The following is an 11738-nucleotide window of genomic DNA, read 5'->3' on the forward strand; positions in this document are numbered from 1 at the left end:
AGGGTTGCGCCCTCCACGAGAGGCCTCCGCCCGACAGCCTTTCTCGTACAGGCCCTAGCCGCACCGATGGCGTCTCCCCAGGCCAGCGGGGCAGCAACCCCGCAGCCTTGGGCACGCCGGGCACCCCCGATCCTGGCGTGGCGACGCCAAGCCCAATTCTGGCGAGCCTCTGGGAGGGCTTGGGAATCTCCATATTCTTCATGGTCTTGGCTGACCTAGGACTCACTGGAGACCCTCTTCGAGGCCACAATGTGCCACCCAGCCGGGCAAGAACAATGATGGAGCGCTCCGCATCTCAGACTTGCTCCTCAACCCTGCTCTAGAAGCGCGGCGGGTCTTCAACCCAGATCGGGCCGAGTGGAACCTGAACAGGCGGCCCGGAGCCGCAGCCTCGCTCTCTCGGGACGTTTCTCCGGAGCAGGGGCATGAGATCGGTTAGTTCACGTGGCGCCGCGCCCGGCCTGGTCTTGAGCGCGCACTCCGGTTCCTGCGAGTTGACACTATTCCTGAATGATGTAACGTTTCCTGTATTATTATTACTATCTCCAAAGCCAGGCAGCCGGCACCAACCACTAATTGTTAAATCTCCAAGGGGCGCAGTCAAAGAAAAGCTTTCAGGGACTGTGGTGAGGGAGAATTCCAGATTGCACCAAGGCGCACGAACTCCTAGCCTGGCATCCAGGGATGGGAGGAGGGGGCGAATGTGGCGGCGGTGAGCCGGAGGGCAATGCCAAGGAAAAGCTGGCGAGAAGGTACCCTGGAACATCCTGTCCATGCTTAAGGCGGAGAAGCAGGCTGTGCGCTTCCTGAGCTCCTGCTAGCGGATCCTGGACCGACCCTGTAGGAACGTTGGATGTTATCTACTCAGTCTTATGCGGGTTGATGATTTTTTATTCTCTCCTGGCCCCTTCTGTACCTTAACTTCACATGTTCTTGAAAGTACTTTCTCTAATAGACACGGGGAGGGTAAGATAAATGGTCGTTTAATAGGTTTTTCAGAAATTCACAGCAGCAAGAACAACGCCTTGCTGATTTGAGGAAATATACAAACAACTCCTAGCTATAAACTTAGTTACATCGTAGAGCTCTGTCAGCTTGTTTATAAATATGCGTCTTAAGAGCCCTAAATTCCCTGAAAAACATTCGGTGTCTCTTAAATGAAAGACATATGATACAAGCTCTAGAGTACTTGTAAACCAATAAAGGTCCGGCTCGCAGAGGAAACTACAGGAGAGCCAGGGTCGACAGCTGCATAGGAAAGCTGTTTCCACCCGACACCTCAACCCCACTTTTGATGGTAGTGGTTGATAGGATGGGTGCAAGGTGTCACCAACCCCACTTAATATCCCTGAAGCCTCTTGGAAATGCAAACCTATTACACAGAATCCCGTATGTTTGGGGACATATAACCACATGTGCCCAAAACAGAGGGAACAGCTAATGACAAACTCCCATAACGAATGCTTAATCTGCAGTTTTTGGCAAGAAGCTGGGTCTCTGGTTGCCAAGAGCTGGGTTAAATGGATTCTGAGAGGTTGAGATGCAGGTTATGGTCACGTCACAGCTCTAACCATTGGAGCATTAAATAATAAAATTAAAATAATACTAATTAAAACAGCAATAATTAAATGATTTCTGGAAGTCATAAGAAGGGAGAAGAAACTGGAGGCTGATTGGGTTGGAATCTGTCTCATCCCCCCTTAGATCTACCTGGACATTTTCTGCCCGGTGCTTTGAAGATAACCTTCTTAGAAATTGACCATAGCACTTTGATAAATACTTGGAACTACTCTATTCAGAGTGGACATTGAGCTTTCCTCTTCAACAGGCTTTAAAAACCTGCTTCTAATCCACATTCCTTATCCCAGCCCTCCCCAGTTCCAACCAGTTAGCATGGCTAGGGCTCCAGGGGCCAGTGCTTAAGGAATCATGGCTGGCAAGAGAGACTCAGTTTATTAAACCACATTCTTACTGGGATTTTATCTCTGCATACTCAGTCATCATTCTCAGGCTACCATTCCCTTATTTCCTCCACCTTTCTATCTTGCATTGGAAAGAACTGTTCATCACTTTCCATACCTGGAACCTGGGTTCCAAACCCAGGATTCAGCTCCCCATCTTTCATATTAGTCAAGAAATCTACCTGGCTGAAAGCACTTGCAGGAGGTGGTGGGAATGGGGTAAAAGTGGAGTAGGAGAGGGGATGTAGGAGTAGGAGACAGAGATGGGGAGACATCCATTTCTTTTATATCCTAACAAAATTTATGACATTCTAGGATGCCAGGGCTTTCAGATCCCTGGATATAGCTACTGATGCTTCTTCTTCACATCTCCTTGATAAGACTGGGGCACAGTGAGTCAGGAAGGAATGTGCAGAGTCCGGAAAGGAAAAGGATGAAGGTTAACATGACCTACTGCAGGTTCCAGTCTCTGCCTCTTTGCAGCACTGTTTTCTTATTCCTCTGGCACCAAGGATGCTAACACAGTGGGATGGCTATTTTGTGAAGTGACTCTGATGTTCCGATTTGAAGTTACATTTAACATTCTTGCAACCAGTTTGCGGTTGCTGCTGCTGTTGTTAGGTGCCAGCTCCCCAAACACAGTGATTTGGGGTGTGTTTAAAGTCTTCTTTATTTAGATCCCTTTAGAGCCTAGAATTAAAGTATCTGAGTAAACTCAAACTAGTTAAAAAGTCTGTTGAAATGACTGACCCCAACCCCCATTGCCCCACACACAAAGGTAATTCAGCTAAGTCAAGTTCAGATAAAGGATTGGCTGCCAGTTTGACTTATTACATTAAAAAAAATTCTCACGGTCTGAAAGCTGCTTTTGATGCTCCCCTCCCCCATGAGAATATATTTTGGGAAATGAAAAATATTTTGAGTACATGCATCAAAGCAACAGTTTTTGTGTATACCACTATGGTTCCTTTCTCAACTTATTGAGAGAAATATCACACTTATATAGTAATGGTGGGAATGTCAAGATAGGGTTGCAAGAATTCTCATCTTAGCCCTTTCTTTTTTCGGAAAGAGTTTGAGGCATATTGGTAAGTAAAGCTAGAAAAAATGTGTGCTGAATTAGATGAACTATGACAAATGTAGAAAAGCAAAAGTCTGGAGAGGGGAGGGGAAGCTGGGTAGAGGGAAAACTCTCATGAAAAAGTACTAAAATAATTGAATGTCATGTATGATGGCAAGAAGCCAGCTGGCCTCATGTTTTGTGTGTGCTCTGCTGCTGTTTTCCTTCCCTGGCTTCATCTTCATCCTTCCCACAGCTCTACAGACATAACAGATACAGAAATGTATTTTGCATGGGAGCAGCTCAAGCAGTTTTCATCAAAATAATGTATATATACAAACCCAAAGAAACATTTAAGCTTTTCTTTAAAATATATGTCCCAATCCAGCATCAGCTACTCTGGAAAGCACTCCTACAGATTAATGTATAACTTTGTCATATTTTTGAAGCTTCTGTATTTTAATTAAAAAAAATAACAGTGGCCTGAATTTTAATGATTCCCATCACAGTCTTTCAAGTGTGCTCTTAATGAAGCTCTCAAATAGGTTAAATTTACCTGTGATTTCAATCATAGTAAATATTTTGGCATTTTAGAAATCCATAGGCTTTTTCAAAGACCTATGCTTGTTTTTGAATTTCAACTTGTTTCAGGAATAGTTACTTACAAAGTTGCCCTTTTCTTAGAGAAATGGACTTAATTTCTGCTCTCCTAAAGGATCTAATTTAAATGTGAAAGTCTAAGATGACTATTTTCCCCACTTGCAAATATTTGACTTATCTAACATGTCATCATTTACTATAGAAATGTATTTTATTACAAATATTAAAAAATCATCATTCAACTGCGATAATCTACCTTTATTTCTCATTATGACTCTCGTCATTGCTCCAGGAAGTTGTGAATATAATAAAATAAAAAGAAAGTTCAACTTAAATCTCTATGACACATACACTTTCGTATAGTGTATAATTAAGCTGTATTCAATTCCTAAATCCAGATTTCACTAGCATATTATTAATCGCTTACCTATAATGGCTTCCACCATTTTGAGATGGGAATTATTTAAACTTCTATCCAATGTGTTTTCAATATATTTTTTCCTGTTGATTTGTTAGATATGTCTCAAAGACAGAACTTATTTTCAAGAAGATGCTGTGCACTTTTACGCGTTTAGTTTTCCAGTCTCTGGGAAAGACTTAACACTGCAATATAGGTAGAAGCAAAATGGCAGGACGAATGTTTCTCCTTTGGACTGGAATAACACATAAGTCCATGGCCATTAAACAAATCTGGCCAGGGTAGGGCCAAAAGACATAATCAAGGCAGATCCAAACTGAGAGAAGCAGATTCTCCTCCCGTTAGACCCCTCCAGCTACTATGCCCCTCCCTCGCCCTCGAAAACCTTTTGCCTCGAGTCAAGAAAACGGTGTGGGTTCAGAGGAGGTGCGGTTGAAACACATCTCATCATATGTAGCTGAAAGCCATTCGTAATCTAGTTTAACCTCTTTGCCGCGGTGCTTTATAAATTCGACAGAAAGAAGAAAAACGCGTTTATTACAACAAGGTTTAGCCGGGGAGCAGGGAGGAGGTATGGGAGAGAGCGCCAACTCCTTCATTCGAAAAATCATTAAAGAACTTTAGAGAAAACTCAAAGTTAATATTCACTTCTTTGCAACCTCTCCTGCCCACCCCCAACAATTCTGCTGTGAATTTTTATAAGGGAGCTTTAATTTGTAAAGTGCCCTAAGCAGAGATGCGGAATGAAAATGTCTCTGTGGCTTGCGTTCGGAGAGCCAAGCTGCTGGGACACCCTTTACCCGGACGCAGGCTGGACACGCGGCTGCGAGCGGCGCCCGGCGGCGCGAACCCGCATCCCAGAGCCGGCACGCCGGTTCCCCCGCAGCCGCGATCGACCCCACGCCGGCGCTCTCCAGTCGGGAACCCGAGAAGGTTGCGAGCCGAGCAAACTTCCGAAGGCCGGCCGCCGCGATCCCTGGCCCCCGTGGGTCGCCACCTGGTGCGCACCTTAGGTGGGGTGGGGTGGGGTGAGGGGGGGTAGGACCACCCTGCCGGCTACCGGCCGGGGGAGCCGCAGGGCACCGCCCGAGCGCGCCTCTGGGGTGAGGGTTGAGTCTTCAAACGCCGCCTAAGCTGACCTCAAAGCGGTAGGCGAAGTCACCCACCGGCGAGAACGACGCTGTGGTTAAGAGAGCATACGTGGAGGAATCTCTATTCTGAGCAAAGAGAATGAAGTTTCGCTTCTCCTGAAAACTTAAAAAGAGCCTCCACAACTACAGAAAGAAGTTAGTGGTTAACCGATTTGCTGCTACTATTTCATAAGTGGTGCTCTCCCTCCTTTAATGGCTAACTCTTGGGAAAACGACATATTTTAAGCTTTCCATCCAAATATTGATATTGGCAAATAGATCATCCAACCGTCCCCTGGTCAGGACAGGGCACTTTTTGTTTCACAAGTTGGCAATCGGCATTAATCCATATCACAAACTGCTGCTGGTTTGGGGGATGAAGCACAAGACGTGTCGTTCTCTTTAACAGAACGTATGCTCGTGAGTGTGTGAAGTGGCGCGCACACTCACTCTTCTCCTTGCCTTCCACGGGAAATGAGCCCCTCTGCAATGGGGGAAAGCCAGGTTTCGTCCTGATGGCAAGAGGTTCCTAGCGGGTGGGTTCAATGCCAGGCAATGGTCTGGTCTTCTCTTAAGATCTTGCTTTGCAGTAAACATTTCTTAACCTTTACTGGATTTAAAAAAAAAAAAAAATGTCCTTTTTGTTACAATGACGCACTACCTCTAGCAGGGTGGCGCCCGCCGCCTGGGAAGATGTCAACTAAGAAGGAATCCCCTGGACCTTAGCGGATTACGTCATTTCTTAGCTCCCCATGGCAGACGCCCCCAAGGACGTTTGCTGTAGAGTCAGATGAATTAAATGCTTTCGTAGGTTCACAGTTTGCTCTTACAAAATGTCACGAACGCACAATTTATTAATGACGTTCAAATATAAGAAGCAATTAAAGTATTTACTGCTGTTCTACCAAATCCTTTGGCGACTCTTTTTCAAGTTCCCCAAAAGGGGAAAAAAATGGCTCTAAATAATTCATTTATATTAGATTCTTTGTCAGACTTCAACCACTTGTGCAATACCAAATATATGTGTGTGTACATATATATATATATACACATACATATATATGTATATGTATATAAGCTGAGTTCTGGAGGACTTTTAGTTTTAGAAAGAACTAAAATGTAAGGGGAAATCTCTTTAATGCAGTAACTTATAGGGAACCCCCATATTTCCAATAAATTCATTTCAGGTTAATATTAATGAGATTGTTTGTTTTACTCTGTATTTGATTCACATGTCCTGCTTTTGGGGAGAGGGAGATGCAGTCATTCCTTTGCTACAGTAAGAATTGCTCAATCATTCAATTGAATTAAAGAAAATCTAAGTAACTGATTATTCTGTGTTTAGTAAGGATGCCCTTTAATCTTGTATCCTTGTTCATGCTAATACAACTCTGGATGTTGTCTTAGAGTTTAAAAAGAAGTATGAACTTTGGTAAAATAAAGGAAAAAGACTTTATTAATGTAATTTTTATTTTTCATGAAATAAAATAGATCTGTGGGCAGTGTTTTATTTGAATTACATGAGCTTCACAGGGCATGTTTAAATGCTGGATCACAGTGGAGGCAAACCACATAGGATGTAAGAGCCTCTCTAACGTAACTCATGCAACTTCTTGGCTCTAGAAGTGAACACTGAATAATCTTGTAAAGCATTTTTAAAAACTGCCTTCAAGTATGATCTATTCAAGGTGGGCATTAATTCTATTCAGTGTTTTCATCAACACATATATTTATTTCATTTACAAAATTTTATGAAGTATAATTTCTTAGGAGGAATAAAGTCCTAGACTACAAGAAAATTTGGGAGGCAAATATGTTTGGAGAAGGTAGAATAGTGAAATTAAACCAGTGAAGATCAATATAAAGTTCCAAATTAAGATTTTAAAATATATATATACAGGAGAAGGGCAACAAAGCTTTATTATAAGGGGCCCAACGATTAAAGATCTAAAGACGCTTTGAGACAACAGTGTGACTTAGTTGCTAAGGTAGCAGCCACAAATTTAGCTTATTTGCATTAATAAAAGTGAAACAGTCACATATGAAGAAAGATCAGGTCCTCACTACACACTGTATTATGCGGAAATCTAGAGAACAGAGCCTTGCTCTGGAGACTGTTTTTACTGAGAGAAAATAACAATTTTGAGCTTTGCTAGTGCACAGCGGGTGAGTCAAAGAGAATTTGGAAACCATATTATGGAAAAAATTGCTAAAGGAGTTAGTGATTTTTTAGCTAAAACCTACAAAAGAGTAATTAAATTTATTCAGTTTAGCCCCAGTGTGGAACTAAGTGGATCAAGGTCAGTTAGAAAACAGTTTTTTTGTGTTTTTTTATGTAAGAAGCAAACTTTTTTCTTAAACAGTGATAGTTCTCTGTGACTAAAGCAGGCTGATGATCAAAGCTGCATGCTGCTGGACAAGAGATGTTACAGAAATCTGTCTTATCTAAGTATCTCCCAAGTCAAAGCTTCCAAATCATGCTGTTAATGCCTACACTAGCATCACTTCCTACCAATTTCCAAATTAGGATTACTCTTTTCTATAAGAAAAACTGACTTTGTATCATATTTTACCTTAAGTATGAGCTCAAAGTAAAGACTACACTTAGAAAGCAGGTGTTTTCTGTCAAACAACCATAGTATTCTTTTGGTCTGCTTGTATTTTTCTTATCTAGATAATTTTATCAACTTCTAGCATAATGTATATATAGACATTTCTATTTATAACATCAAAAATACTGCAAACTACAAACTAGACTCACCCATGATTTGGGTCCAGCTCTGTCCAACACCTACTGACAGTGTGATCCTGAGAAAGGTTTGTACCCATTAAAGACTCAGTGTCATCTTCTATAACATGTGACCAGGAGTAGTACCTGCGTCAGAGGAGGGGGGTAAATACAGAAGGAGTTAATGTATGTAAAGTATTTAGAGACAATGCCTGACCATATTATAGGCACTGAATGTTTACTATTATTATGATTTTTAAATTTCAGAATGGGGAAGCCTTTTTAATATTTTTTAATGTTTACAAAATTTTTATTTTTTATTTTTAAACATTTTTAATAAAAATTTGTTGTTGTTTAGCTGCTCAGTTGTGTCTGACTCTTCGCGACCCTATGGACTGTAACCCGCCAGGCTCCTCTGCCCGTGGGATTCTTCAGGGAAGAATACTGTAGTGGGTTGCCATTTCCTTCTTCAGGGGATCTTCCTGACCCAGGGATCGAACCTGTGTCTCCTGCACTGGTAGACAGGTTCTTTACCACTGAGCCACCAGGGACAGCAAATAAATCTTATGGTGATAGTAAAAATAAATTAATGTTGCTAAGTAGTAAACTGTGATGTTAAAAACAGGAAATTCAATTATTTAAATTAAGAAAATGAAATATATAATTATGGCTATTTAAGAACTAGAAAGAGGAGAAAGGGTCACATATCAGAAACAAATCTCCATGAAGTTTCTACGTCCTGAGGTGTTCGTACTAGCGCAAGGTAAATGTGCTTGCCCAAGATGACTACCCATTTAGACTGTAAGCACAGGTATTGCCTCTAACAAATTTTCCAAGATTTTTGTGACTTGGAAGACTTGGATCCTCCTCCCTGCTCTGTTATTAATCATCAATTTGTATAATGTAAAACAAATAGAATTACCTGTTAAGGTCTCAGCTTTTCTTGTTAAGATATTCCCATTGTAAATCATGTTTTGAAAAAAAAGAGACTATATTGAAGTTATTAATATACTTCTTATCAATTAAACTATCTGGTCTCTAGGAGGCTGCTATGGTCTGAACTTTTGTGTCTTCCCCAAATTCATAATGTTGAGAAATTAATCCCCAATATGATGCCTTTGGAGGTGGGGCCTTTTGTAGATAGAGTTATATTTGGTTATGAGAGTGAAGCCCTCATGATGAGATTAATGCTCTTTTGAAGGGATGAATAGCTATGGGTCTCTCTCCTGCCATGTGAGATCATGGTAAGAAGATGCCCTAGTGTAAGCCAGGAAGAGGGCCCTCCCCAAGAATTGATCTCTGAATTCAAAATTTCAGAACTGTGAGAAATATTTGTTGTTTAAGCCACCCAGTCAGTCTATGGTATTCTGTTAGAGCAATTCAAGCAGACTGGGACAGAGGTCTTCCAATTCTTTGATTCTAATATACTCCACATAAATATTAGAAATTCTAGCTTTTTTCCAACCATTGCTGGGATTAGAGGACTCAGAATGTCGCTCTCCTGAGCCTCATGGACTCATTCCCTGGGGTAGAGCAGCGCATTCAGGATGTCACTGTGTGCAGCAATATCCTTGTGAGGAAAATATTTACAGAGAGTTCTGCCAGTGTCTAAACTTGGAAGCAGCTTCACTCAGATTTAAGAAGTATCAGGATATGTGAAACCAAATCTCAACAGACTCTGAAAGAATAATCCCTCTTCAGTTCAGTTCATTCGCTCAGTCGTGTCCAGCTCTTTGCGACTCCATGAATTGCAGCACGCCAGGCCTCCCTGTGCATGACCAACTCCCGGAGTTCACTCAGACTCATGTCCATCGAGTCAGTGATGCCATCCAGCCATCTCATCCTCTGTCATCCCCTTCTCCTCCTGCCCCCAATCCCTCCCAGCATCTTTTCCAATGAGTCAACTCTTCACATGAGGTAGCCAAAGTACTGGAGTTTCAGCTTTAGCATCATTCCTTCTAAAGAAATCCCAGGGCTGATCTTCAGAATGGACTGGTTGGATCTCCTTGCAGTCCAAGGGACTCTCAAGAGTCTTCTCCAACACCACAGTTCAAAGCATCAATTCTTCGGCGCTCAGCCTTCTTCACAGTCCAACTCTCACATCCATACATGACCACAGGAAAAACCATAGCCTTGACTAGATGGACCTTTGTTGGCAAAGTAATGTCTCTGCTTTTGAATATGCTATCTAGGTTGGTCATAACTTTCCTTCCAAGGAGTAAGCGTCTTTTAATTTCATGGCTGCAGTTACCATCTGCAGTGATTTTGGAGCCCAAAAAAATAAAGTCTGACACTGTTTCCACTGTTTCCACATCTATTTCCCATGAGGTGACGGGACTGGATGACATGATCTTCATTTTCTGAATGTTGAGCTTTAAGCCAAGTTTTTAACTCTCCTCTTTCACTTTCATCAAGAGGCTTTTTAGTTCCACTTCACTTTCTGCCTCTTAAGTCATTTAGTTTTCTTCCACTTAACATGAATTTTTTTAAAAAATGAAAAAAAATCAGTGTACCCATAAATCAGAGACTTTGTGATAGGCAACCATAATTTTTATCATTTTGTATTTGAATAAAATTAGTATTTTGCCTCTGCTCAGTCATGTCTGACCCTTTGCAACCCTATGGACTGTAGCCCTCAGGGTCCTCTGTCCATGGCATTCTCCAGCAAGGATACTGGAGTGGGTTGCCATTTCCTTCTCCAGGGATCTTCCCGACCCAGTGATCAAACCTGTGTCTCTTACATATCCTGAGTTGGCAGGCGGGTTCTTCACCACTCGCTCTACCTGGGAAAGATTTGCCTAATCATGTTTATTATTATTTTGAAATTAGCCAGTAATTGTTGGTAATAATATTATCTGAAAATACTGCTGCTGCTGCTAAGTCGGTTCAGTCATGTCCGACTCTGTGCCACCCCATAGACGGCAGCCCACCAGGCTCCACCGTCCCTGGGATTCTCCAGACAAGAATACTGGAGTGGGTTGCCATTTCCTTCTCCAATGCATGAAAGTGAAAAGTGAAAGTGAAGTCGCTCAGTTGTGTCTGACTCTTAGCGACCCCATGGACTGCAGCCCACCAGGCTCCTCTGTCCATGGAATTTTCCAGGCAAGAGTACTGGAGTGGGGTGCCATTGCCTTCTCCGTCTGAAAATACTAACGCCTTCCTATTTTTGAAAACTATCACATAGCAATTTTCCACCTAGAGACTACACATGTAACCTAAAATCTCTAGACTGGACAGGTCTCAAGGCACTTTATCCGGAGCTACTTTCCAATCCCTTTCCCCACTAATTCCGTCCCTCAGCAGGCTCTTTCAGTTCCGTCCAGTCCCTGAATTGCTCTACTCTCCATTCCCTGTACATGTTGCTACTGTCTCCTGGTATTTATTCAGACTGTATCCTAAAATGCTTTCCTCAAGATCAATTAATCTTTCAAGGTCAGTTAAGTAAACACCCTTTCCCTGTCCATTCTCACTTGGGAATTCCATGCCCCAAATATTTTTTAATCCCCTTTAGGATACAAAAATGAAAGTTTCTTGTAGAGTTGTTTATTGGTGTACTCATCTTTTTAAAATTACTTTATATTTGTGAAGATAATAAAAGATATAAGTTTTTGTTCTCAATTTTAAAAGTTGAATAAATAATTGAAAGAAATAAAATCAAGGGACGGATATCTTTTTTTTTTTTCATCTCCCTAAAGACATAATGAGCCAATATTTTCCTTTGAAGAGAAGGCATAGGAAGTAGAGAATTGGAAGGACAGGAAACTGTGAGCCAATCTAGCTAATTACATGGCATTCCCTTTGGGACCTGGAAGTGGAAATATTTTCTGGGTCTATTTTGGAG

Source organism: Bubalus kerabau, chromosome 1 (genome assembly GCF_029407905.1).
Source record: "Bubalus kerabau isolate K-KA32 ecotype Philippines breed swamp buffalo chromosome 1, PCC_UOA_SB_1v2, whole genome shotgun sequence".
NCBI lineage: Eukaryota > Metazoa > Chordata > Mammalia > Artiodactyla > Bovidae > Bubalus > Bubalus kerabau.